We start from the raw sequence: 23,781 nt of genomic DNA, 5'->3' as shown, positions 1-23,781 counted from the left end.
TACTATCATTTAATATTTTTGTGTGACGCAATTGTGTAATTTATTTACGCACAAATCTTCTCAATCTTTGACCCACACTGTGTGCTTTTGGCCTTATCAAAATCAATCATGCTACACTTAATACGACTGCTGGACTGTACCATGAATGAAAATTAGCAAACTGTGGAGCACATCTTGTACCTGAGAAGAGCTGTCAGATATTTGTTATTAAAACACAGTGTTTACCCACTGTATGTTTTACATACAGTACATACAAAAATAGCACCAAAGTATACTGCACACTGAAATAATATCAATCTACAGCAGACTAGACTAAGACTATTAACGTCATTGTTCTGCCTGTCACTAAATGTCGCTGGCATAGATAGATGAGACAAAGATATAAATAGATCAATAAATAAATAATTAAATTAAGTCAATGGGGCCATTTGCGGCCTGCCATCCATTTTTTATTAGCCCATGGTCTGTACAAAAATTTACTTTTGAGATGGGGGGGGGGGGGGGGAGTCATTGGAATGTAGCTGTCAAAAAAGTGGGGGACATGAATAATGATGACTCCTACTACTAACTAACAACAAACTATTCTAACTATGCAAAGACAAAATAAATTCAAATAGTGGTATGTTTTCTGTGGAGAATAAATGCAATTCAGTTTCAGGAACAAAATGAAGTTCCATCCACTTTAGCGACAATGTCCAATTTGTGAACATGGTCCTCTAGTTAGTATGATCACCTTACATATTGCTATTGAATGGTATTGTTTGGCCTATTTTAGGGAAGCTCAAGCCTACCGAGCTGATGATCTGTCGGCACACATCAAGCATCATATCAAATTTAGCATGGAGACATCAACGGGGACAATGAACTCTATTTGACAAGTTACACTTGGATTGCGAGTGAAGCGTGTAAAATGTGCAACCTCCCCTCCTGAGCGTTGAATGTGCGCGTGAGCTGAAAAGGCCTTTTTGACCCCTACGCCTGCTGTTCCCAGCACAATTTCACAATGATAGCTTTCTCTTTTCTTTGAGCAGCGTTGGATTTTTCACGCTGCTTGCCAGGGCAATTCCCAAATGTGTAAAGCCCAAAAATAACTCGCAGTGCTTTTGTTAGCTATTTTGTCTTATGTAAAACCAAGTAAGCGTTGGGCAATTCTCACCCACTAACAGTACATACGGACATGCACAAAGAGGAGAATGTTTTGTTTTGCTCACAAGGCTGCAGAAGATTGTGGACAAGTCAGCCCTTCACACACTGTACTGTCACTGGATACAACCTATTACATAACACCCCCCTCCCACCCCTCCTCCTCCCCCCATCCTCAACTATTCTTTGATATTGCATGTAGATACTTCCCTGAAGATGCCCTCTATTTACTTGGCCCCGAGGGATGCGACATTTGCTGCTTTTTACAGGCAACTAACACCATCAGTTCCAAACATGGGCCACAAGCCCGCAGCGATGACGTCGCTGCAAACGGTTGGAGGGCGCCGGCGTTCCACTGCATGCCAACACCTCATGACGCTCATCATAAGGCTCCCTTCCTGCTCTCAAGTATGCAGCCACAGAACACAGTGGATCAGCAGCCCGTGTTCTTTTTGCATGTGACTGCTTGTGACAAGATAAATTCATCTGGTCTTGTGTTCACCTCTGACCTGGACATGCAGAGCATTTTTATTTTGCGAAAAGGCCTGCGGTCACTTGTGCAACATGAGATCATTTATTGACCGGTGAATGACTCACTGTATTTCACATTAAGGTAAACATCAACAGTGAACAACGTTGGCTGGAGCGGCAGAGTTGGATAATGTATAGTGTGCAAAAAGCTTCTTGTTGAACTCTGGGTCATTATTGAACAAATAAACACAAAGAAAACACATTACAAGTCTAAAATATAAATTGAAGTATAAAAGAAAACAAGAATAGGAAGAAAGAAAATAATTTATATGTTCAAAAGGGGTAGGAGGAAGTTAAAAACGTATCTAGTCCTACCCCTTATTTGTTTTATGTTAATATAATAATAAGATAATGTATTTCAACAAAAGGAAATGTATAAACCTAATCAAATATGTCATCCATCCATCCCCCATCTATCTATCTATCTATCTATCTATCTATCTATCTATCTATCTATCTATCTATCTATCTATCTATCTATCTATCTATCTATCTATCATTCACATTCGCGTTGGAGTGTACCTAAATGCTGACGTAATAGAAACGGTTCACTAGTGTAGAGTCCCAGTTCAGTGGCGTGATGTTGAGTCATGTTCCAGAAAGCTCGACTTGTGATTTATTATTATCCTCTGCCGCCCCCTGCTGGTCAAAGTACAGTAACTCTCTCTTTCCTTCACGTGTCGTGTGAGTCAGATGCAGGCAATTCCATTTTCCAGTAAGCGTAAGTGCATCCCTAAAAGCAGGTTTAAAAGCCTGTTGGGTTAGAATTAAACTGAAACACACTAGACATTAATAATTGCCAGCAAAAGGAGTCGACGGCAGTTCTGACATTGTATTCTGAGTATTTAAAATGCACAATCAAGTCACTTGGCTAAAAATAGAATATCAGCGCAGTGATGCAGTGATTGATTTAATGGCAAAGTGATCTCAGAGTTATCCCTCCGCATCCAGAGATGGTGCTGCTGCTCTGCACGCTTCCAGGAATTCAGCGCGATTATGCACCTCGCTGTGATTGGTCCGGATACATCGGACCAGCCTATTCTAGTAAAGATGTCCACAGAAACACCACCGGCGATTATCCAAAATGTTTTGCCGTTGTCACACATTTTCCCAGAATCCCCCACCCTTCCTTAAAGACGAAGTGTCGATTTATGGTCGGCTGCCAAACCGTGGGCGGGGCGAGGCATGGGTCTTCCTGTGCATCAGCTGACATTTCCTGCATCTTGCAATATTGCAGAGAAGTGGAGATTTAATTAGGAGACTAAGCCTTTGCTAAGAAGTAAAGCTGCAGAGAAATGCAAAAGGCTTCTCGTTTACTTAATTGTGCGTGCAATGAACACTATCTGATTATTTCCGAGCTATGTAAAATATTCTACTTAAAAAAAGATAAGGGACACAAAATTCTGCTTAAAAAAAGATAAGATAGTTTTGAACGAGCTATATTGACTTCTTGATATCATTATTTGGATTGAGTGACCTGAACGCTACTCTTCAGCTAGCTTTTTTCTTAGCAAGGGACTACGTAGGAAAGTCAATTAACTATCAGTATACAATGCAGCATCTCATGTGAGTTATTTTAACATATCGTCACCATAAAATAATGGCCCAAGTACTTTCCCCCTTCCCCCCATTTTTTTCAAAAAACAGAAAAAAGCTGAACAAAATACAGTACTGATTTTATTACTATATATGTACTATGAATTTCATTTGGGTGGCAGAATTGACTAATATGCTTAAGGCGAAATCACACAAAATAACTTACAAATGACACTGAACAAGAGGTTTACAGTATTTGATTTATTATAGGCAGCATGAAAAAAAAACCCACATTGAAATCAGAAGAGTTTGTGACATAGGTGACAACTTTGCTAAAATAACGATTAAAACAAGTTCTCAGTATGGTCCCATATTCTTGGAAAATAACATGCACATGCTGTACACTGAAGAAAATGATCTCATGCAGATAAACACATACTTTATGACTCCCCCAGGGTTAATACTGTACAGTAAAGTAACATCAAAAGCTTACTAAATAATTAATACTGCACATTTAATTGCATTTGGGGGTGTAGTGCTCATGCTCACTATATGTAAGCCCTTGCTAGCTGCAGGTAAAACCCACTACATGAAATATTGGAATCCTACATTTATTTGTAGAAGAAAGAATTGTATATTTATTGCTGAATCAATGGAGGGATTGTTTCTAGCACACGATGGCTCGATATTGCTGTAGGACCCTCACGTATGCAATTAAAACTACCACCACCACTACAGCTCAGTGGTAGAGTGTCTTCCCTGAGTGTGGGAGGTTGTGGGTTCAATCCCTGTGCTGGGTCATACCCGAGACTGTAAACCTGGGACCCATTTACCCTGCTGCGCACCGCTCACTCAGTGGATGGGTCAAATGTGGAGAATGAGTTTCACTCCACTTACAGTAGATGGGCATAACAATCAGTGGTACTTTAACAAGGTAACTTCTCTAACATACAACCACATTAGTATATCTTGTATTACTATTTCTCCTCCTACTACTAGTACCCCTTATAATAACATTTGTCAGAAGTTAAGGGGGGGCTAAGGCTTCTCGAGTAAAGCAGCCCCCCAATTAGTACAACATTTTGTACCACTTTTGTTGAAAGGCAGTCTCTACCTGTTCTTCTCCTCGTCATTTAGTGAATTTCAGCAAATGGTCAATCATATAGTTAACAGTAATGAAAATACCCTCTCTAATGAAGTCCACGATCTGTATTTTAAGTGTCCTTGACTAATAAGCACCGTGCTGCTTTCAAAGAGTATCAACTTGGACTTTGTCTCCCTCTAGTGACAAAGTCGCCATTGTACAATCTAAATTGACTACTGTGCACACGTTTCAAGAGTTGCAAGGGTTCTCTACCTAAACCTACTGGTAACTACTTGCTAGTCTAAATGTGTACAGCTAGAAAAACTTACAACGATCTGATTCATTCACTTATGGCATCTGGAGGTTATATCAAAAGGCAAAACATCCCTGAATCAAAGAGGAGCTGTAGCAACCCAAAACCTCTTAGAAGCCATAACCTATGATGTCATACTTTCCCGCCAGTTCTTTGATCAGTTATGCGAATCTCGTTTCAATGTTGATCTCATAGATAAATTTTCCCTCCGAATCGAAACACAGAAAATGTCTGTTTTAAAAATCACACTCAGTTAAGATTTGCATTACTACCATCTAGTGGACAAATTAGCAGTTACAGTAACACTATATCCCCAGTGTAATTTTGCAGAAACGATTTTCCACCTTATATCTTTATTTTATTTATTTTTCAACCCATCTCACCCCCCATCACCCCCCCCCCCCCCCACACACACACACGTATGGCAGACAATTTATTAGCTGAAACAGCAAAGTGCTGGCTGTCAGGTCATTAGCATCTTAGGGGGAAAGCACTGCCTGCCAAAGCAAAGGTGGGAAACTCATTTGGGGAGTTGCACACGTGATAAAACAGCTTGCCTTCCAAAATAATCCAAATGAGACGGGCCTGCAAAAGGGTCGGACATGACAAATAACAGAAGAGCGAGAACATATGTGCTGGCGGCGTGTGCCAACAGACATGGCGGCTCAGTGTTCTGCGCCGTGTAGACGTTGGCCCGGCCTTTGCTTTTCACAACTAATCAATTGTGTCCCCGCTTGACATCCAGCTTCTGGTCAGCAATACTTGACTTTATAAAGGAACATTGTAATCAGCCACACAGCCTGGAACGCTTCCTGTGTTGTGTGGCGTATTTATTTGACATGAAACAACAGGTGTGAAGCAGCAGGTTGCATCGGGCCGTGACCGCCCTCGTGGAAACATGTTAACAGCACATCAGTAACAGACGCACTCCGTCACCACGCTGTCGGGTCCGCACGCAGGAAGCTGTCATACCTCATGCTTCCTTTTCCCTTATGTAACTCGAACCAGACCACCCGGCCCGAGTGCACTCAGGTGTGCAACATGCAAATGCTTGTCTGTAAAGTTTGCCGTTGCCATATTTCATTGGTAGCACAGCCCCGTGGTCAAGGGCGTTTTGAATGTACAGGATTGCACTCATATTTATGGATGGGTGGAAAGAACACTAAGCTCAGTTTAGTTATACTGAACTTTATTTTTTATTTTTACATTTATCTAGACACATTTTTATTTGACTTAAAAAAAAGTGCTATACATTTTAATTGAATCTTTTTTTTTTATGTTCCTCTATAGTGCTATCTTAATGTCTGTATGATTTAGTGCCATCTAGCGGTGAACTAATAATAATACATTTATAAAAAAAAACACTATTAATTTCAATAAAATTAAGGAAAAAAACTCTATCACATCAATGTATATACATTTTTTTTATATTATTGTAGGACTAGTGATCTCTAAATATATTACATAGGTCTATTAGTTAATTAACCACTGGATCCTGCACACTGTCCCATAAACGCTCACTCTGCGCATACTTTTACAGTAGCTAAATTAACAATAATATAAAATATGCTTTCGCTAGCTTTTGCTTAATCTCAAGCGCAAAAATAAAACCTTTGAAAGTATGCTGTAATTCTTTATCCTTGATTTGCAATATATTGACCAAAGCATGCCACAGACAACTTTTAGCGACAATAATTGTCACTAACGTGTCTGAGGACATGATGTAAATGTGGGCATCAAAGGGTTAAATTAAACTCTACGACAATACAGTTGAGTCTAAATTCAGTGTTCAACACAACCCCGCAACCGGAAGTGATCTTTATGCCACCCTTTGAGCACTCGTCAGCACTTTGACCACATGAGAAAAGAGATGCATCGTTGGAGTTCCCTCATCAGTCTCTCAAAAGAAATGCAGGCCAATTCCCCTTTGCTCTTATTAGACATTCAATTTGTTACATGTTTCACCTGTGGCTCCTTTTATAGCTTCTTGCGTGTTATAATTGATGAATGATAAATTCAATATTTTACGGCTGTTGTTCACACGCCAAGAAGACTTGCATTGTTGAAGCTAATGAGGTTGCTGATGCCGTGAATACAGAATGAGGGATTTGACAAATGACTTTTCAATGCTGTTGTTGTTCCCATCTTGGCCACATGGGGGCAGTAGCTGCCAAGTAACACGAGTGCCACGATGAGTACCTGTACCGTCAGAATAATGAAGAAGAAGAAAAAAAAAGAAGCGTGACAAAAATGACAGACGCTTTTAAGCAGGTGGGTCATGTAGAGAATGAAGCTGTTTATAATCTTTAGGAATTGACTTAACTGATGTGCTGAGCAGGCATTTTGTTTTTCTCTCTAATGTTGCTTCTTTTGTTCTTTTCAACGATGAGTCTGTTTGTAATGTGATGATTAAAAAATAGTGCGTCTAACAGCCAGTATTTTGGAATGCAGCTGTGCTAATTTATGCATGGGTAATGGCTGTGTTTGTTTGAGGGTGGTATGTTCTTGACTGAAGCAAGTTAGAGATACATGAATGTACATCGGTACTATCAGTGCAGCATATGATGCAGGCCTGTCAGACATCACCTGATGGGCTGTTTAATTCTGTCTGCCTTTGAACAAGGGAGGCAGGCCCACCTGTCAGCCTGATTCTTGAGCTGTCACCCCACCGGATGTGTAATCTGCACGGGCCTGACCGCCCGCTTCCACATAGCGCACACACTCCGCTGCAAACACGCACGCATGCTCACAAACGGGATGTTGCTGGCCTACAGTAATGCGAGGGGATGTTTTTGTAATGCCCCAGTGGCTCGGTGACAGCTTGTCAATCAATCAAATCCATCCGCCTTCCCACAGCGCACCTGTAAATGAGCGTCTGTCCATCTGCGGGGGCCACGATAGGCTGATTGGCTCCGTCAGTCATAGTGTTAGGAGCATGTGAATCAATTTGGAGGAGAGGGGGGCATTTTTGTGCACTGGTCTGCACATTGAGTCATTTTTCTCCACGGTCATGCATGGTGGCAGATGCCACGGAGGATGGACCGGTCCTCACTGAACTGATGAGTAACGTCCACACACACACTTGAAGTTGACAGGGATAAATGCGTGCTTGATAGATATTGAATGAAGAGGTTCTCAACTTTTTACACCAAGAGTTCCCTTGGAAAATGCTTCTCTCTCCAAGTACCACCATCATGGCTAACATTAAAATATGGTGTTGGCATGAGTGTTTATCAATTCTCATTAAAGTTTGACATGCACAGCAGCTCCTGCAGTGCAGTAGATAGGACCAAGACTTCAATTAATCCGTTTTAAGAGTACAGTTGTCGGTATGTTAAGAGCATTAGTGTTTAGCAGGTTTGAATCCAGGGTTTGGTTGTACCTTGCTAAACACTGCTGTAACAGTTGTTGTTGTTGATTGGTCTACAAATTGTTGGTTTATTGGGATCTTTTGTGCCATTATCAAGGATAATATGGATGCAACCTAGTGTCAAAAGTCTGCAACAAGTTTACATTTCCAGACCATACGGTATACTGTCTGCTTAAAAGTCCCTGGTTTATTCAGAGGACATATAAACAGCTAGCTATAATTTTCATATGGAAAAACTTGCAAGGTGATAAATGACTTCTATGTGAATATTGACAATGAATAACATGATGATTTGTGTTTCTTGAAATTGTATATTAATCCGATTCTTCGCTGTGATACATCATTGGTAGTTAATTTTCTCATTTACCTGGGCTGTGGCGCCATCTTGTGGCATCTTACGGCCTTACAGAAAGTAAGATAATCATTAAATGGTAAAATAAATCATAAGTATACAGTATAATAAATACAAATTAGAATTAAGTATAGGTTTTTCCAGTGAATATAAGATCCACAGAAAAGACACAAGAAGCTAAACTCATGAATAGCGAACCATGGATAGGTGGGCATTCACATTTGTATTACATTTGCAGAGAAATGTTGTTCTGTAACAAAAGTGTATGACTGAATTTATTTTTGCACTACTAGATGAGCAATATTTACTTTTCCATCTCATTAAATCTAATTAGTTGTTCTGTTGCAGTCCTAACACACAAATATTGACACATTTCTGCTTTTATCATGTATGTAAACTAAATAATGGATGCGTGTTATGTATATTCACTAATGGAGGTCTAAAAATGTAACGGTACAATTATAGATGGTAAACATGCACGCTGTGATACGAAAATAAATAAATTATTTCAGAACAAAGCCATTACAAAATAATTATCTGCAACAGTTGGTAAACATTTTTTTCAATTATTAGCATTGCAGAGTGCTATTGTACAAATTATGCCACACACACACGTTATGCTTTTTTTTTTTTTTTTTAAAGACCTGTTTTTGCTTGTATTAATTAATAGTGTAAAAAAAAAAAAGTATTCACAGTGAGATTTACACGATGTCAGCTTCGCAGCTATGCAGAAAAAGATACTCAATTCCCAAGGTTGCTCTTAGCTGGGTACTAAAGTGCATTACACACCATTAATTGGGCCGAATACAATATGAATATTTCCCCCACATTCCAAAGTCAGCAACAAAAAAAAGAATATTATTTTTTTTTTTGAGCAAAGGGTCACCCCAACATGTCTTGTATGCACAGAGAAAGTTGGGCTAAAAAACCTCACCTAGACATGCTGAGGAGTATGCAAAGTAGCAGGGAGATGAGAGAGTGGACCAGGTCACCCGTCACCTTCTAAAAAACTGTTAAGTGTTCTGAAATGTTATTTACAAAGATTGAGAAGATTGAATTAGTTTTATTTTTGGAATACTCGATGCAGCCCTGATACACCCCTACTCTGTCTCCATCTTAAATCAGGTTTTGGACTCCTGCTCTAATGCTATTTAACCAATGTAGAAGTGCCCATGAGCAAGGCACCCAACCCACCTCAGACTCAGCTCCCACATTCCAAAAAAACATGCATTTTAGGCTGATTGAGAAGTGCTGCTTCCAGTACCATACCACCAAATTACCCCCCCCCCTCCCACACACACACACACTAAACTCTATTATTGTAACATTTTAACATTTTATTGGCTAATAACTCAACCCATGCAGATACGCTTACCAATGAGCAGACTACTGTGACAGTCAAAGAGTTCTGTTTTTTTGTGTGTGTCTCTTGTAACTTTGTCATCACTCGTATAGTATACAATACATACAAAAATACTTTGGACTTTGTATATCAACTGATGGTGAACCACTTTCGGTTTTTGACCACTGAGTGGTTGAGTTCTGAAGAGCCACTGTACTTTTCTTGTCTTTGGACGACAGTCAAAAGAATCATTCAGATTTGCTAATAAATTCAACAAAGCACGAATATATAAAATTGCTTCTTTTTTTTTTTAATCACGATAGTTGTAAAACCTAAAAAATTGATCAGCTTCATGAATATATCAGCTGCGGATGATTTCGACTCAAGACCCGTTAGACCTAAATCGCCATCATTCATCTGGATTAGTTGCCCTCTTCATGCTAAAAACACAAATGAATACTAAACAGTGTCAGTCTTTTTTTTTTTTTTCTTCCTCAATTGAGCAACAGCATTTTCTTAGACACACCTTTTATGGTGGCATCCACTCAACACTTTGCCCTTCTTGTCTTTCGGATGCTTTCCTCTTCTTCTTCCTTTTACTTCCTCCTTGTTTTGAAGAGAGGCTAACTGCCACTTCAGAGACCAAAAGCATGAGGTAATCCATGCGGGATTTGTAGGCCTCTTTTGTCCGTCTTCTTAAGACTTCCCACAGCATCATGTGGGAAAGTCGGACCACCAGTCCGCATTCATTTGAAAAACACTGGGCTGCGTATTCACACTGACAGGTGAAGAGGCGCCTCTTTGTATTTCGTGAGGAAAACTTGGTCTAAAAATATTTTGTTGTCGAGTACCCTTGAAGGAATTGGCGCTCGCCGTCGGTGCCAACAACGAGCGAGTGAGCGATGAGAACTCACTTGGGCATCTTTTTAGCTTGGCTGCGACAATAAAAGACCAACGCAAAAGGAACAATCTTTAATGAGGACGAGTAAATGTTGCCTGGCAGTGTTACTGCTTGTGAACGCTGTCACACGAAAACAAATTGTGCTCATTGTAAGCGGGAAAAGACGTCTCCGCCTGAATGTGGTATTCTTTCCACATTTCAAAAAATACAAGTGTGTTTTGAATACGTAATTGTACATTTGCTTATAGATTTGCCCGGGGACTTTGCTCTTTGTTTCCCAGCGCTGTAGTTTATTGATGTGCGGTGATGCTAAAGCTGCACAGAGCACTTTATATTGCTGCTTTTTCATTTCCATACCCCTAAGTCATTATGTGCGCACAAAAATTACATTTGCTCAAATCCCATTGGCTCTGTGTGGAGAAGCCTTGTTGTTCTCCCTGCGTGTTTGCTAATCACTGCAACATCTCACATCTTGCTGACAGCTTGTAGCTGAGTCTCATATCTGTTGCATCACTTGTAAGGGGCGCTATTCATCTTCATCAGACGCAAATAAAAAAAAAAAAGAACTAGCATCTGGTCAGCAGGTCCGGCTGAGACAATCGTTTTGTTGAGGCAACAGCTGCAACTTGCTTGCTCAGTCCAGAGAAGGACGGATATGCTTGTGAAATTGATAATGACGACGTTGAGAACTTTTGCGGGCGACAATTTGTTGGCATCTTCTAAGATGTTAACAGATAGGAAACGAGGCAGGGAAAACATTTGACCGGGTTACGGTCTTGAGTTGCGTAAAAAGGGAAGTCAGCCTTAAACATTTCTTGACAATAATGCTATATGTGACCTCACAATGCTAAGCATGACATTCTGATTAACTCACTGCCATAGACGTCAAAAATTAATTTTAAACTATTTTTATTAGTAAAACATTTTTTTCCTACTTTTGTTAACAAGCGTTTGAAAACCTAGATTTTTTTTTATTGTATTAGAACAGATATAAAAATAGGGATTAATCATGAGTTAACTAGTGAAGTCATGCGATTAAGTACGATTAACGAAATTAAAAAAAAAAACAATTTCTTCAAAAAAAAGATTATTAATTTTTTTCCCCGTAAATTAGGGGCATCAGGAGATTAAAATTTGTCATCGTAATTAATCACATGACTTCACTAGTTAACTCACGATTAATCACAAATTTTACATCTGCTCTAAATGTACCCAACATTTTTTTTCCTAGGTTTTCATACTCTTGTTAACAAAAATGGAAAATAATGTTAAATTAGAAATAGTTCAAATGAATTTTTGACGTCTCTAGCCGAATGAGTTAATATTACACGTGTGGAATAAGAGTTATAAATCAAAATCCAGTCATTTTTATCCATCTCAGGGAGCGGCCATTTTGCCACTTGTTGTCGACTGAAGATGACGTCACAGTTGCTGAGGGCTCAGGCACCAACCAATCACAGCGCATCTGTTTTCTGAAGCTGAGTTGTGATTGGCTGTTACGTGAGCTGAGGAACTGATGTCATTTTCACTCAAACAGTGTGGCAAAATGAAGTATTTAGCTAGGATTGCATTTACGGGCATAGAGGAACATAGCAGTTAGGTTGTGACATTAGTATCGTCATGTTTGCCTTGTGATCATGTAAAGAATAATGTAAACAATATGTTTGCTATATGAGATCACCCACCACCCACTTTTTATCTTTACTCAATCTCTGGCCCAATTTAGAGATGAGATTACAATATACCACAGTTAGATTATTGCCATACAGGAGGTCATGTTTTCCTCGAAGTGTAATCATGCTATTGATTAGGATGTACAACTTTTTTTTTTTTTTTTAACAATCTGCTTGTTTTATTTTCAAGGCCAGATGTGCTGCATTTGTGTTCTTCTGAACTCCCGTTCGATCGGTGTCACATCTCACAGACTGGATTGCAGCCACTGGGCCGAGTCAAACCAAGTAAGTTAAAGAGACCGAGTCTCCGGGTGTATTGAGCGTCACAGAGGATGAAAAGGCACAAAGGACATGAGAGAAACCACAGAATTGTGCGGCTTCCCTGGATGATGTTACAATGTCTGGCATCGGTCCAAGCTGTTAGTGTACAGTCAGTGTGTGTTTTTTTTATTATTATTAAAGCATCATGTCTAGAATAAAACTTTACTGTTAGATGTTTGTCTTTGACTGTAAGAAATTGTTGGTGGCTGATAGCGTTGATCGCTTTGTACTTGTTCATTGGCATAGGCTGCAATGTGCAAGTTTCAACTGTTTTTTTCCCCCAACCTTAAGTTGTGAGGACTATTTTTGTGACAAAGCAATGATTAAATTGATTGATTCAAAGGACAAGATTGCTAAGGTCAAAGTAGTACACAGATAGGGTCAGGGCTTGTTCAGGATATCACCATTCAATCTACAACACTCTTCGATGGATTGTCTTTTTCTTGAACGAGACCTTGTGACAGCTTGTGGTAGATGTGGCCAAAGGTCATGATTTTGTCAGGGTTCTACCAGTTGAGTTCCCGCCCCTGTGAACCTGTACATTCATGGGTCTGGCACCCTGCTGTCCACCCTTGGCTTGGTTTTGATGATCTTCCATATGTTGTTAATGGTAAAAATTTAATGGAATAGACTGCTATTTATATAGTACTTTTTTTTAACTCAGGAGAACCCAAGAACCCTTTTCTTCTTTGGAAAATTATGAATTATACATTAAATGACTGCTATAAATTCACTGAACACCAAAATATATGTTTTTTCAATTTTAACCCTTTTTTTTGAACTAGCTCAGAGTTGCTAATTTATCAAAATATATATATAAAACATACTCCTAGGCATTCTGCAACATGATATGAAATAGATTAACAAAAAACCCCACAATTTTACCATCTGATGGTTTGCTGAGAAGATGGTTTTGTTTGGATTGATTTCCAGCTCAACAAAACAGCATGTTGTCAGCCATCTTGTCACCACCACTCTGGCTCATGTAAGTGCAATATTCATCCACTAGATGGCCCCATGCAGGGGTCAGAAGTGGCACTCTGGACTTTTGAAGTTAAATTGGTAAAAAAAAAAAAGGTCTTTGTTATTTGAGTAGCAGAATTTATAGGGGCCAAATTTGACCCCGTGGGTTCTCCAGGGTTAAAATCTATAGTGACAAAAGCGCTTTACACGTTCATCCATTCATACAACAGGGCCCTGCCAGGTCCACTGGGAGCAAATCGGGGTTTAGTGTCTTGCTCAAGGAAACTTGGACATGGTCACCAGGGGGTGAGGATTGAACCCACAACCTCACAGATAGGAGACGACCACTCTACCACTGAGCCATGCCGCCCCAAATTATACACTTCGATCTCCGGCATCAGGTGAAATGAAGACAGAACCTTCATAGTCTTTCTCCATTAGGCATGATGAAGCCATCTTACTGTTTTAGTTCTACCTTCATCCTTCACCTTAACTGCCCATTAATGGTGACTAGAATGTAGCGCGTCCCTGTGATGACTTTTTAGTTTTAACATATTTATCTGTCTGTCTGGATTTACTCTGAAACAGCAAAACACGCCTAGCGACTCGCATAGAGACTCACCAACGTCAGACGCCCCCCCCCCACCAGGCCCGCCTCTTCAACACATTCAACACGAATGCGAATGAGAGCTCGTGCCTTCGATTATTTCCCGTATCTCCGACGGAGATGGCGTTATCCTCGGCTGTCGCATCAGTTAATCTGGAGCCTTATCATCTTGTTCCAGCAAGAGCTCTGTCACACTAAGTCCCCTTTCAAGGTCACTTAAATGTCACTTTGAGGTCACTTAGCTCGCCGCGGCGCCTCGGAGCGTCTGTTTGCTCAGTAGGGGCCCCGCGTCGCTCTGCTCAATCACGGGCGAATTTATGATCCGGGGAGGAACCGTCTCTCATATGCTACTGAGCGCCTCCCTACGTTTAGCCAGCTAATCCCCACAGGAGATGGGGGGCAGTGGACCATAGTAATATGGATGGAGAGAAGCTGCAGATGGCGGGAATAAGAAGTTGCGAGAAGGTGGCCCTAACGAATCAGCGACCGTCTGGATGAGAAACTCAGTCGCAGCACTTTCCCTAAAGTGTCTGCTATCAGATAAGATGAGAGATTTAGTTAAGACTTCATATTTAGAGCACGGCTTAAGATGTGAGACGACGTCTTAACTGCGCGGATGCCAATGTCACATTGTGCCTGCCACGCTCCATTTGTCAAATCGGATATTATGGGAGTTTTTAAAGCTGTAATTCTGCATGCCTTCGCCGAATTATCCGCGACCACACGCGGCGAAAACACTAATTCGACCCATCGTCTCCATGTAGTTGATGCATGTCATATCAGACGTCCCCTCCATGACATCTCTATAATTACCATCAATATTCTATTGGAGGAAAATGGCATTAGCCGCAATGTTTCTACACGCAACACACACACACAAAACGATGTGTCACATTGCTTGATTGCCAAGCGGCCTGAGCACATTCAAGTTGAGCCAAAATGTCCTTGTGAGAATTCCGATTCCACTTTTCTCCCATTACGCTCCTCATGATCATTAACAACAAAGGATGTCGTCTGTCATAAAGAGGCTTCAGAGAGACACATCAAGCGTAGATCTGATCGTCCTCCACACGTCACTTAGCAATAATGCTGGCCGCCCACAGGCACATCATCATCATCATCATCATCTCAGTGAATATAGTTTTTCCAGGCTCTGGATTATAAACAATTTTGTGATTCATCATGTTCTGCGGTACAACATGAGATGTACAGCTAACCCTCAGAAAATGAACGAAAGAGCTATGACAGAAGAATTAGTTGCAGAAGTGATGAAGCAATGAAGTAACACATTAATCCAAGATTCCAAAAATCTGTTTTTGTGAATGTGATACAAACGCACTCATGGGCCACCAAAAAGTCATGAATGTCATAAAAAAAAAAAATAAAAAAAAACACACCATCCATGCAATGCAATCGACTAGAATACCTTTCAGCAAAACTTCAATTAAATATACATGTCACATAATGATAATGGTAATAATAACAATCATGGTCATCATCATCATCCATTTTATGTACAATGCAATTAGACTAAATGTCAGTGGGAAAAAATAAACAGCCAATGTCATGTATTGCCATTTTAACTCTATAAAGCCTAAACCATGAAATATAAGAGAGAAAATTCGGATTCTTTGTAAATAGAGTATGTATTTGTCCTTTTGAACAAACAAACAAACAAAAAAGTGAAAATCAACTTCCACATATGACTTGTCATATTTGATACATCCGGTCAGAATGCTTTAAATTTGTACATTTATAACTGTCAAAAATATAATAATAAACACACATACCAAACATATTAGTGTTTAAAAAAAATCAGAAAGAACAATTCCCACTATTAATAAGTATAGGTGTCTCTCCTTTCTGAATTGGGGCGATCTTGCAAGGTCGCTGGAAAAGCCATCAGCTAAGTGATACTGCCCTCTAATGGATTTTTCATGCAATGCATGTGTCAGATCACATACGTCAGGGTTTTAATGGGAGAAAAATATTCTACTCATGAAAGAGAGGGCTCAAAATGTCTTGTATTTAATATGATACGTTTGGCTTTATTGGGTTGAATGCAAAAACATATGTTCCTGCTACTTCTCATTTTTACTTTATTTATTATTGTCCTCGCACACATCTTGAGTCAAGTATACTGGTATGTGCCCCCAAACCCTGTAGCTGTATCTTGATCTCTTCCATCAGCCCAGGATTAGTCTTAAGCAACACTTTACACTTTAGTCTTGTGCGCTTTCAATGCTGAACTGAGACAAAACCAAATTCTCATATCGTCACCCTTTTGAAATAATGGCCCAAGTTATATTGTTTTTAACTCATGTAAAGCACTTTGAGTTGCATATTTTGCATGGAAAGTGCTATGTAATTAAAATTGATTGACTTCAAGGTGCCCGTCGCAGCTCTGAAATGATTTTCATTCTATTATTCCATTCATCCATTTTCTATGGCGCTTGTCCTCAATAGGGTCATGGCGAGGGGTAGGGTACCCCCTGGCCAGTCACAGGGCACTTGGACCTAGATTCACACATTTATTTGGATCATGTAAAATAAATGGTGTAAAAGAACTAGATGGGTCCACTGAAATACAGTAACACTGACTACTTATGATTTGGTAATTCCCCATACTGACATATCAAATCGGTAAAATTACCGAATGAACAATACAGACGCTCCCCACCTTACGAACGAGTTACGTTCCGGACGATCGTTCGTAAGGTGAATTTGTTCGTAAGTTGCTTCAGTGCTATATTTTGTATTATAATTGATGTTTAAAGAGAATACGTACAGTACTGTACTACGTATGTTAGAGAGAGAGAGCGAGAGACACACACAGTATGTACATGTACGTAATAAGATAAATAAAATGAAGTTTAACTTACTTTTGGAAGATGTACTCGATGCTTAAGGAGATGATGGAGGAGGAGGAAGAGGAGGATTTTATATCATGAGAGATTCTTCGTCGTCGCTGGAATCGGCTTCAAAAGTTATTTCCTCCTTCATGGGGACCGGCGTTTCTTCCGCCTCCTCCTCGACACGTTGCTGAGCCTCCAATGAGCTCTCACAGCGCCAAGCGTCGGTATTAGCGGCGGAAAGAAGCACTATGCGCAATACAAAATCTAATTTACAGCATCTCTTTCCGAACATTTTTCGACATACTGTACGCGCAGACATGTTCGTATGTACCGTTGTTCGTAACTCGAATGTTTGTAAGTAGGGGAGCGTCTGTACTGAGCTCTCCAGAAAAAAAAAAAAAAAGGTAATTCCCCATAATTTGAGCTGTTTGATTCATTTGTACAACTGATAGATAGTCCATATTTAGAATCTTCTTGACAAGAATACCACTTTTATTAGACAACCTCCAACATGGATATGAGTGGCTGTCAAATTTAAAGGTGCAGAAAAAAAAGTTTTATTTTTTATTTTTTATTAAAGCCTTGAACAAAACTAGAATGACTTACGTTGTGTGGCAGGAGCGCATGATGGAGCCTGTGAGGGAGTTCGGTGCACATAAGCATATGGATCTTTTGTCTTTGGGTTGTCTTTTTTTTTGCCAATGTTCCTGTGCCTTCTGGGTAATGTGTAATTTATCACAGAGGATCAGAACATAACTAATACATCATATTTACAGGCTTTTGCCATATGGCTTTGAGGCGTTGCAATGCATCATGTCATCACACTAAAAAACACTCCAGTGCCCGCCCGGGCCATGCGAGAGACCTCCATAGTGGTTAAGCGGAACATGGAATAAAAGTCAAGGGTTTGCTGGGAGCTTCCAGAATGAATGTGTCTGCAGACCTTGACCAAGGGGAGCGCTCGCAGGAAATAATGTTGTGTCTCACTTTCCAATAAAACAAAACAGTAAATTATTTACAACGGGCCACTGAGTGCGCATCCACCTCATTTGCATTCTTGTCGCCATGGGGATGGATGTGACATTGTGCTGATGAATGAAGGCGTGGGGATTTTAAAAAGAGCTTCTTCTGAAAGGAAGGACAGATGGTTATTTTTATTTTTTATGGGGGCTGCAAGATAATTAAACCCAATGAATGGGACTGTTTTGGTTGACAAGAAGCTGCTCGTGTAAATTGTAAAGAGGTAGCAAAGATGAGTTCCCGCAAAGTTGGCGTCATCATTTCTTTCGTACATGTATCATCACATTAGGAGAAAATGTTACATAGTTGACTAAATCGTTTATGGTTTTCCTTGCTGTAAAATTATTGTTTTCCCCCAACACTAAAAACAATGTTTATACATTATTGTGTTTTTAGGCACAATACAAATATACAGCTGAGTATGAGTTGAATTTCTCCTTGAGTAGAAAAAAAAAAATTCTGTGCTAATGCTAATGTTAGCTCTGGTTGACTGCTTACTACTTTGCTATTTCTTGCCATTACTAATGTCAGCCACTCAGGCTAGCCCCAGGGTGACTAACTAGCATGTAATTTGCTGTGAGTGATATTTTTGTGCCATTGCTAATGTAAGCCGCCTTACGTTAGCCACATTTGACTGGCTTGCACATTGTTCGCTGTGATGGAATTTTTCAGTGCCATTGCTAATCTATGCCGCTACCGCTATCCAGGAGGTTGACCGACTAGCACAGGGTTCGCTGTGACTGATTTCAGTACAATTTGTAATGTTAACCAATTAATTTTCCCATGTCATTTTACTAACATGAACATTTTGCTAATTGAAAATGATCAACTCTGTTCAGTAATTAAATAAAAGCAGCCCATGTGTTTTAGTGTTCAAACAGAGATGAAAAAAAGAAGTGCAAAAGGAAAAAAACAAAATAATATACCTCAGACATACTGAGGCGCAGTCACAAGACTACAAATGTGTTGTGTCACAATCAAGGTCAACACGGGCCTTAAAAAATAAATTGCCCCTGTAAGCTTTCCCAGCAGATGGCGGCCATCTTGGCTTATCTGTGTGTGGTGTTGTTTTTCCAGTCAACTTGCGCTGCACACTGCCTCACTGACTGAACACAGGTGGAACGGCCGAATTACAGTCTGAGCGTTGGACATTAACCCGCTCTATCTGGGCTGAAATTGTCATTACTGATGACACCCAATGTAATTGCTAATTTTACGCTCTGGCAGACACATTTTCCACACGTCTTCTCCTCATTCAACTCTTCTTTTTGTGAATAGCAGGCCAGGCTTAAGTTATTCAGCCCTCTTTTCTATCGTTCCTAAGAGCCAGCAGAGAAAACATAAAATTTTCAAGAACACTCTCGTGCTCTTTGATCGACTTTCCAACAGCAACTCGCTGCTGCATACACAAACAATACAGTTAAAGAATCAGATTAAAAGTTTACAATCCGAACATGTAGACTACAACTAGATAAAGGTAATACCGTCCATGGATCCAATGCAAATTCAGATTAGGGCTGCTGAACCACACTCGTGACCTTTTTTCTTCTGGTTTCTTTTTTTCAAATCTTAACTGTTTTCTGTAGGCTGAGCAAAAGTGTAGCACAGGAAATCACCTGAGATGAACCGAAAGCTTAAATCTCTGACTGCTTAAATCTTAAATTGATTAAAGCTTGAGACACCAACCATTATCACAGAATCACTTGCTGGGTTTATGAAGGAACCTCACTTCAAATCTTCTAATTATTTTATTGCATGTTCTCCCTGTGGTAGCAAAGGTTTTCTGCAGGTACCCAGGCTTCCTGAAACATTACAAACAACATGCCTGTGAGGTTCACTGTAGACTCTAAATCAGGCCTCCAAATTTTTTGAATCAGGTGTGCTGGAGGAGGGAAACATCTAAAACCTGCAGAGCCACTACATCGTGATAACTTACATTGATGTTTCTGCATTTGGCAATTTATTATTATATTATATTATTAGTATGGGATTTTTTTTTAATGGGCTTTAGGTGAACTGATGAATACACGCACGCACGCACGCACGCACATGCACATGCTCACCCACATACAAAAATAAATAAATAAATATATATATATATATATGTATATATATTTAAAAAATAAAAATAAAAAAAACCTTTTTTTTTTTAATTTATTTTTTTTTTAAAAAAGGAGATCAATGATGATGTCAAATCGAATGAACAATACTGAGCTCTCCTGGAGAGAGAGAAAAAAAAATAAAAAAAATAAAAATAAAATAAAACCTGCAGGACTCCAGCCCCCGAGGACCAGGATTAGGGTGCATATGTGTGAATTTGAGTTTGAATAGTCGTTTGTCAATCATTACTCACCAGTTTTCTGAAGCTGATCCGTAATTGGTCATTAGTTATACATATTAGCATTTTCAGTCGACAACATGTAGCAAAATGGCCGCCCCCTGAGATGGGGGGAAAAAAACAGGTGGATTTTTAGGCTCAGCTCATATTCTACAAGCACAATATTAATCAGAAATCAGAATGCTGTGTTTACACTAGTGGGGGCACATAAAGAAAATCTTTGGGTTGAATTCCCTTTTAACTCTTCACAAATGTTCATAAAACAAATACAATTCTCTACTAATGTTATTATAGATGGAGACATATTGTTCCATATTGAACTGATCATTCAGGGTGGAGAAATCCTCTCATTTCGCTGTCTTGTTGGAATAAGTTTGATTTCCTAAATATCTAGATTTCTATAGTTATCTAAAAAAAATTTTTTGAATAAAATGGTTTCAAACAGTCAATACAAAGTCACTTTTGCTTGGTATAGGGCAGAGGAGGGCAAACGCGGTCCTCGAGGGCCGGAGTCCTGCAGGTTTTGGATGTTTCCCTTTTCCAACACCAGCTGATTCTAATCAACAATATCGTTATCAGAGTTATGCAGAGCTTGCTGATGAGCTGATCATGTATCAGCCGTGTTGGCGAAGGGAAACATCCAAAACCTGCAGGACTCCGGCCCTCGAGGGGAGAGTGTGCCCATTCCTGGTATAGGGGGTACTCGGTTTACAAAGGAGCACTACCATCCACCACCAATCTAAAGTCGGAATGAACCGAACTCTAATATATGCTGTCGTATAATCATGACAATCAATATTTTTAGGAAAAACACTCGTAGACCATAAACATACGTAAAGCAATTAATAAATATACCCACCCCCAAACAAAAAACAGTTATGTTGGTAACTGACCCACGCGACAACGTATTTATTCTGTATTTGTTTAAAACACTCCTCGCACCCATCACTTGAGGCCCTTAATCAAACATGAGCGTGTGAAACTCTCAAATAAGATGGATATGGATTTTGTCAATGTGGTGTTACTCATAATTGTACAAGGCGTAATTATTTCACCTAATCTTGTATTCGATTCCCAGCGGATTGCCCTATCGGCCCTCAGTGTACAACACCATGACATTAAACTCATCATTATCACATTGCACTGTGAAAGGTTAGTCTCTGCCAAATTAAAGGAGAACGTGCGTATCACTTCAGAGTACAAGTGGGCGGACGGAAGGCAGGCATATAGAGGAAAGAAAAAAACAGAATAAATGTGTGACACCCCCCCCCCCCCCCCCAGGACAAATGCTGTACCTGTTGTCGCTATGCTCCACTCCTAAAACCCCTTGTCCTCTTTTAGGGTTGGGGTACGGGGAGTCTCTTCCAGCTGACTTTGTGAGAGGCGGGAAAAGCCCTGGACTGAACAACCAATCACAGCGCAGGTATAGACAGACAATCATTTACACTCACTTTCATACAGACTATTTACATTCTTCAATGAACTTTATATACATGTTTTAAAAATAGGTGAGCAAGATGGAGTAACATGTAAACTTCACACAGAGATTTGATCCCGGATCTCTTTACCTTCTTGCCACCGTGTTGCTTGATAAGTACAAAAGTTAAGTTTTAATATACAGCTGTTAGCTGTAAAAAATCTTTTTACACATATGTCCTCTCTACTTGGCGGAGTAGTTTTATGAGACAGAATAGCTTTTATAACTATTATACATTTTATGACAATTGAAATGTTACTTAAATCATGGTCTGTACTTTCCATAAGATTTTTTATGATGACTTTGAAACAGATGATTTCTATTACCAAAGTTATTAGTACATGTGAAGTGTTGTATGCAGTGGACAGGTCGCTGAAACAAGATGTATGAGTTTCAAAACCTCTTATAAATGTATCTTGAGGAAAGAAGAGGATATGAGAAAAGAACGGCAAAAATAATCTCTTGCGTTGTTGAACCAGTGGGAGCAAAGGTCGCGACCTGGACTTGGCATCGGCTGCACGCTCATCTGCATTCTCACTGAGGGTCGGCGCCGCCCACCAAGGGGAAGCGCCGTGATCAAGGATAAGGTGAGTGAACTGCCCTTGACCGAGACGCCATGTGTCCATGCATAATCGTTAACTGGGTGGTGGGTACTCCAAAGTGGGGGTGTTTACATGGGCAGATAAAAAAAAAAAAGAAGAAGCATACATGTTTGATTAAGAGAGCAAATTCAATTTAGATACGGGAACAGAGCCCATCATCCACTTTTTAGATGGAAAACAAGGTTAAAGGAAAGGCTTTTTAGATTATGTTGTTTGTTTGTGGGTATACCACTTTATACCAATGCACTTTGCATTAGCCCTGTGTTAGAGGGGGTTTGGGGTGAGCAAGTTCATTTGACTCAAAACAATTTCAGCACGGCTAGAAAACAAGCATGAAGAGTATACTGTATCTTTTTTTTTTTTTTCCCAGTATGTGGTATTTTATTATTACAGTAGGAGTGAGTCTGAAATATTTAGAAGCAATGTCAGGGTGGAACTAATGCTACCTTTTCACCTTATGATCATTATAACAATTTTGCAGATAATCCTCACTTTCCAAAAACAACAACACATTGTGCAATTTGCATCTTTTTACAGCCCGAACAAGACTTTTAGGTGTCTTAAGATTTCAGTCAAAACTCCCGTAAGTTTCTCAAACGTAACATTCTTGCCCCACTTTCTGCCCTGCATTGACACACCTGACTAAATGCCTGCACGTGCAAGTGCTCGGAAGATGCATCTTTTTTGCTTTTAATCACCAACGTGCTACTGATTGGACAGAGGTGATCGACTGAGGTGATTAACAAGAGGAGAAGAGCTGAAATGGCAACAGCTAATGAGGCACTCTGGGACTAAAAGGTTCAGTGCTTGTGACTTCACTGAACAACACAGAACAACTGAGAGACATTTTTTGAGGGGCATTTTTATATATGGAATAAAAAAACACTTAGGTAGGCTATATGCCAAGAATACAGTACAGTACTTTCTTACTGTCTGGGTCGATTAAAAAACCTAAAGTTTTTGGGGAAAGTATGCTTCAAAGGTCAGATAAACCCATCATCATTTGTGATGTCCCCCTCAAGTCCGGTCCTTGAGAGCCCCTATCTGGCCTGTTTTCCATGTTTCTCTCCACTAACACACCTGATTCATGATCAGGATCGTCATCAGGCTTCTGCAAAGCTGGCTGATTAGCTGATGATTAGATTCAGCTGTGCTGCAGGAGGGAAACATGGGAAAACAGGCTGGGAAGGGGCTCTCGAGGACCGGACTTGAGCACGCCTGTTCTGGAAGATTAGCTACACAAAGTGTGTGTTGCTTTTTGGGGGGTTCGGGAACTCTAGAATTTGAACTGGGGCTGGACATAGGAAAGGGTGTGGCTGCTCAGAATAATATAAGCAATTCAGTTAGACATAC

General features: G+C 39.9%; 1 long non-coding RNA gene across 7 annotated transcripts in view; it reads left to right on the top strand.

Annotated features, from left to right (window-relative positions):
• The first annotated feature begins 6,763 nt into the window (after positions 1 to 6,763).
• The window catches only part of LOC144049169 (uncharacterized), an 88,120-nt gene continuing 71,102 nt past the window's right edge, over positions 6,764 to 23,781 (top strand). For 6 of the 7 annotated variants that reach the window (XR_013293505.1, XR_013293501.1, XR_013293503.1 and 3 more), the window contains exons 1-4: positions 6,764 to 6,878; positions 12,436 to 12,530; positions 21,691 to 21,772; positions 22,306 to 22,413. This is a non-coding gene — a long non-coding RNA (uncharacterized LOC144049169). Of the gene's footprint in view, positions 6,879 to 12,435; positions 12,531 to 21,690; positions 21,773 to 22,305; positions 22,414 to 22,965; positions 23,119 to 23,781 lie in introns of those variants that run through there. The other variant, XR_013293506.1, reaches the window with a different exon arrangement.

The sequence above is a fragment of the Vanacampus margaritifer genome, chromosome 3 (assembly GCF_051991255.1).
Source record: "Vanacampus margaritifer isolate UIUO_Vmar chromosome 3, RoL_Vmar_1.0, whole genome shotgun sequence".
Lineage (NCBI taxonomy): Eukaryota > Metazoa > Chordata > Actinopteri > Syngnathiformes > Syngnathidae > Vanacampus > Vanacampus margaritifer.
Note: the sequence above shows the minus strand (reverse complement) of the source record. Positions and strands in the feature narration are given on the sequence as shown.